Genomic DNA, 5,767 nt, shown 5'->3' with positions numbered 1-5,767 from the left:
ACTATGGGTCAAAATATAATGCTGACTATTGTAAAAGTAATTGCTGATAATAATGTTTGTGAAAGCAAATTGTCAAGGTGATTGTTGAATTATTCCGAGGAGTAACTATTTTGTAAGAAGGCTTCACAAAGGCACTATTTACCTAGGCTGATGGATCCATTTGAAAGTAAAAAGAATAAACGAATGGGCCAAATACAGAGCCAGTCTAGAGGTCCTCATATTGTGTGTATGTATCTCTAGCTCTCTCTACCCATATATGTCTCTATATATGTATTCCCTGATGTAAACTACAAAAATCTCATTAAACTGATATAATAATTATCCTGCCTAGATTAAAGAGATCCTGCAAATTTTCAGCAGAATTTGTACATGTTTGCCTTATGAAACATAAAAAGTAGTCTTTTGAGTTTCCTGATACTGTGAAACTTCTGTTTTTTGACACATTGATCTACCATTTACTAGATCAACAACTGTGAGGGAAATAGAGATTGATGTCTAGCTGGGATATTTGGACTTAATTAAAAGGGCTCTAATAATAAATTTTTTTTTTTTTATCTATCCACATCATGACTGGCATTGAGATTGTTTCTTTCTACACTAAGGCAAGAGATGTCCACTTATTTTGAGACAACTGTGAAGTGTATATGCAGGAAGATGTGTTAATAGAGTATGTATGTGTGTGTGTGTGCGTGTGTTTTTGAGAGAATGAGAGAGGAAAGAAAAGTATCATATTGCACAATTATCTTCCTGTCTATTGGAAGTTGGACTAATTTGCCATGAATATCTGGACTGTCCTGAGGGATACCCACATGGGTAGTCTTTCAGGCTAAGCACAGAGAAAAGGCTAGCCAAGGAACCGATGTTTTTGAAATGTGTTTATAATTTTCCTTGGAGCTTCCATTTAAAATGTTTCAAGTGTTTGGATGAAATTAAAAAAAGAACAAGAAATGAAGAGGCAGAGTGATACTGCTCTGTCCTGGCTTTAAAAATTCCTGAGCGTAGCTCTAGCTAAAACATCTTTCTGAATAATTCCTAGCATCACCTTAGAAGTGCTGCTGGGAGTGATGGTAAGTGGTCAACTTGGCATCGGATAACCATGACACTCTTTCAAGTTAACATTGTTAAGAAATAATCAAGTCAGGCAAACAAGCATGAACATGGGGAAAAATAAGTTTGGTGCTATCCAAAAATAAAAACAAAAAACCACTGGCATGAAAAAAATCAACAAAAATAAATTTTAATGCAAAATGTAGTTGCACCTTAAATTTACCCACTCTAACACCAAATGTGCACCCAACAAAGCAGCTTCTTTATTTTCTATGGCTGAAGTGATTTTCCTTATGAGGTCCTCACCAGCAGGGAGAAGACTTGCCAATAAGTAGTATTTCACTTTCTTCTAAATGTTCCATAACAAGTAAAGGAGGGTTTAAATGGCCTCTTCTGGGTGACTCCCTTTTCCTGCCCAAGATAAAGCGATGGAGTTCTGGTATATGAAGGGAAACTAATTGTGACCCTATGGCAGGGGTAGCTGGAGTCTTAGATCCACTGACCGTCCCCTGAATCCTCACTTCTCTACTGTTCTATTCTCTTTCTGCACTGCTGACCCTTAAGCTGCAATTGGTTCAGTCTGGCCATTCAAGAAGATGAGCTGCCCCCTACTCTTGGAGGTGTAGTCCTAGAAACTTCCCCGTTTCACAATCTTTTTTGCAGCAACCTCTTATTTCACCCCCAAACATTTTCCAATCCACATCCCCTCACTGGAGGGTGTGGGAACTTCCAAGACCCCTGCTTGTCACTCATGGACCAAGTGGATTTGCCAGAATAATCTGTGTGGTCAATAGGGCACAGCCTGACCACTACTGCAGTTCCTTCCCCGCCCGCCAACCCCGGGGCACTCAGCCCCCTTGACCTGCTTTGCAGCATTTGCTCATTATTTAACAGGAAAAGCAGCTGGGCCTAAAAGCTGCTGAAGTCAATATCCAGGTTCATTTCTCGTGATTTGGTGTGAGATGGAAAGGAGAATGTCCAGAGATTTTCATTATTTATGTCTTCCTGCAACTAGAGCTGGTGCTTAATCTTAGTGGGATTTAGAGACTTCATTTCCTCAGGGGCAGAGGGAGGAAAGTACCATGGTAATAAATCCTTATGAATTCATTTAAGATGAAGATGCTATTATGAGAGGTAAAGCTGGGGAGGCGTGATCCCAGGTCCTGTCCTCAGCTACTTACTCACCCTGGCGCTTCATTTCCCCACAGGTTGGGATGGGGGTTCACTCTGACAGACTCACCACTGGCCAGGAAGAACCGTCAGATTCTGGGCAACCAGAATGGCTAAGGGACTCTGGGAGGTAACAGAAAGGCTGTACAGGGAGTACCTGAGAGAAAGAAAGATGACTGTGGTCAGGAAGCGGGTGGGGTGCATTTGAATTTAAGAGGAGGAACTACCCTGGGGTCTGGTTGGGGCCTTGTTCTCTGGGAATGAATGCTGTATTTAGGGCTTCCTCTGGGGGCAGGGGTAGAAGTGGGCTACTGACCATCTCCACTGCCATGGGGAGTAGACATCTGCTGCCTTTGGCCCAGAGCACCAGCCAAAGGGCAGAGGACAGGTGAGGCCTTGCTCCCTCTTCTCTTCTTGTTGTCCAACAGCACAGTTTTTCTTATTGTTATTGTTTTTAAAACAGGCACAGAAAGGCTAAATATCACAGTTGTCTCATTCCACAAGGCAGTCTGGCAAAATCCAGAAGACCTAGTTTCTGGTCTCAGTGTCCACACCATCTCCTTAGGCAAAGGCATTCTCTGAGACCGAGATCCTAACCAGACCCCAGGGTGGTTCATCTTCTTAAATTCAATCTCCCCCCTACCCCACTTCCTGACCACGGTCTTCTTCCCTTCTCTCAGGTACTCCTTGTACATCCTTTCTGTTATCTCCTTGAGTCCCTTGGCCATCCTGGTTGCCAGCATCTGAAGCTTCTTCCAATGTTTGGGGGAATTTCTTGGTGAGAGGAAGAGCCACTTCTCATGTCAAGAGGGAAAAAAATGCCAAATATGCAGACTTCCTTGAAAGCTGGAATTTAGGCCCATGACAGGGACCCCAGCCATCAAGATCTCTTGCACAGACTTTGAGTTGGGAGTTGACACAAGTTGTACTTAGCAAGGAAATTCAGGAGGGGAGCCTTCCTGGGCCCCCAGAAGAAGGGCTTTTGGGGGTGGCATCTCATGTCTGGTGGGGTCAGTGCTCAGCAGTGGTAGCCTCGCTTATCAGTTCTGCATCCTAATTTGGACCTTCTTCCTGACAGTGCAGCCCTACGTGGTTCTTTAGGTCTGGAAAATTCTGTGAGCTCCCTAAGAACATTTTAGTACTTTCATTTTCTGCTTGAAACAGCTGCAGTTGGTTTCTAATTGCATCCAAAAGCCCTAAATGATACATATGGCTTACGGGACATTTTATGATTCGACCACTACTTTCCTCCCTAGATTTATCTTGTAGTGTGACTTCCCACCTCATACGCTGCAATTTAGACACATTTAAAGTCTTTCATCTTTTCTTGCTGGCTCTTTCTTTCCTCCAGAACTGTAGAAACTCTCTGCCTTCCGTCTGGAAAACCCCTCTCTGCCCTCTGCACCTACTCATTCTTTGAGTCTCAGTTTTGGCACCACTATCATTGGGACAGTTTCTATGGCAGAATCTGCTAGTTCCCCTCCTCCCTCTACATCATTAACAGAACCCCAATTTTACACAGACTGGTGTGGGCCCAGTTAGTGCTACTCACCTCCTTAGTCTCTCTGAAACTATGAATGGCTCTGTGACTCAGTCCTGGCCAAGGAGTTGCAAGTAGAAGTCCGCCAAGTGGGGCCCCCAGGATGTAAAGGGTCAGACTCAGTCCACAGATGCCTCTTTCCCTGCTCCTTCCCTTTCTACCTGTAATGCAGACCTGATGTCCACCATTGAAACAGACGATTTGTGGCCATAAGAATAAGAGCCACACTGGAGGAGAAGGAAACCAGAAGGAGCCTGGGTTCTCAATGACTTCCTGGTACAGTTGCACCAGAAATGAACTGCTTACCTGCAATTTCTTGTTAAGTAATACAAATAAATCTCTATTTAGTTAGGTCATTGTTGTCAGCCTTCTGAGTGCAATTCTGAGTCCCTTAGGCACGCTGGTTAGGTGCTCTTTTTAGTTGTTCTCACAGCATCCTTTACTGCCCCTATGAATTTCCTATTTACTTGTCTGTATCTTCACTCTCAATGGTAAGCTCCATGAGGACAGTGATTAGAGTGGCTTGAATTGTGTTCCCCTAAAAGTTGTGTTCTAACTCTAATCCCTGGTGTCTGTGAATTGGGACCTTATTTGGAAATAGAGTCTTTGTAGATATAATCATGTTAAGAAGCATCTTGTTGGATTAGAGCCCTATATCCAATGACTGGTGTCTGTATTAGAGAAAAGAGAGGGAGACTTGGATACAAAGACACATCCAGGGAAGAAGGCCATGCGATGCTGCAAGCAGAGATTGGAGTTATGCTGCCACAAGCCAAGGAACACCCAGGGCCTCCAGAAGCTGGAAGAGACAAGGAAGCCTCACTCCTAGCGCTGTCAGAGTGAGTGTGGTACTGCAGATACTTTTAGATTTCTAGCTTCCAGAAATGAGACAGTATAAATTTCTATTGTTTTAAGCCATAGGTAGTCAGTAAATTTTTACAGCAGTCCTAGAAATCTAACGTCGTGCCCATGCCTGCAGTATTAAGATTGACACCATACCAGCTTATGTTAGAGTCACCAACCCTAGGATTTCTCTTAGAGCAGGTCAGCCCTAGAGCTATAATGTGGGGTGGATCAGAGCCAGAAGAGATACTTGGTCTGCTTTGTGAGCTAACAATTTGTTAATTCTGTGTTCTGTGTCTTGGCATCCTCACAATGAAGTCAGCATCTAAGAACCTGGAATCCAAGGATGGCAAACAGATTTTATTTTGATCGCCTAGGGTACTGTGTTGCACAGGATTCTGAAGCTGCATTTGAGTCATTTATTCCATTTATCCAACAATTATTTATAGAATGCCTACTATGTGAATACGTGAAGTACTGTTCTAGGTCCTGGGAATCCAAAACACACAAAAGAGCAAAATCAACTAATCTATCAATCCTTGTCTCCATAGAGCTGATACTGGAAAGAGTGTTCTGATGAAGCCAAGATGTCTTCCATAAACATGGGAGAGACAATCCTTGTCTCCATAGAGCTGATACTGGAAAGAGTGTTCTGATGAAGCAAAGATGTCTTCCATAAACGTGGGAGAGACAATCCTTGTCTCCAGAGAGCTGATACTGGAAAGAGTGTTCTGATGAAGCAAAGATGTCTTCCATAAACATGGGAGGGAAGAACTGAAGAATACCTTCAATTTGCTATCCTTCCAAACCCTTAGCCTTGGATTTTCAGGCAGTTCCACAGTTGTGTGTACCTTTTCTTTGTTTTCATATAAATATTTACTCCACTCGGGTCTGCTGGCAGCTCTTTCTTATTTTGATGTTTAAAGAGCACAGGAGTGACGGACCTCAGTTTGAAGAGAGGGGCTGAGTGCTTGGTGCTAGATGAAACAGACCGCTAAAACCCAGGGGAAGAGTTAAGGACATTCTCTTGCCTAAATCAGAATCTCAAGAAATTCAGAGTGTACCTCAGTGAAGCAAAAGATTTCATTTCCCATCATAGAGTAAAAGCTAGAGGTTGGAAGGTGTTGTAGATAACTTTAAAATAATAGCCGTGATAGTTGTCCAGAA

The 5,767-nt window shown here is 43.1% G+C and overlaps 1 long non-coding RNA gene across 1 annotated transcript; it reads left to right on the top strand.

The window, feature by feature from the left end:
* The first annotated feature begins 4,384 nt into the window (after window positions 1-4,384).
* LOC141278199 (uncharacterized) lies at window positions 4,385-5,489 on the top strand. The gene is made up of 2 exons (XR_012330546.1): window positions 4,385-4,596; window positions 5,152-5,489. It is a non-coding gene; the product is annotated as an uncharacterized lncRNA (long non-coding RNA).
* The last annotated feature ends 278 nt before the right edge of the window (window positions 5,490-5,767 follow it).

The sequence above is a fragment of the Tursiops truncatus genome, chromosome 3 (genome assembly GCF_011762595.2).
Source record: "Tursiops truncatus isolate mTurTru1 chromosome 3, mTurTru1.mat.Y, whole genome shotgun sequence".
In the NCBI taxonomy this organism is placed as follows: domain Eukaryota; kingdom Metazoa; phylum Chordata; class Mammalia; order Artiodactyla; family Delphinidae; genus Tursiops; species Tursiops truncatus.
Note: the sequence above shows the minus strand (reverse complement) of the source record. Positions and strands in the feature narration are given on the sequence as shown.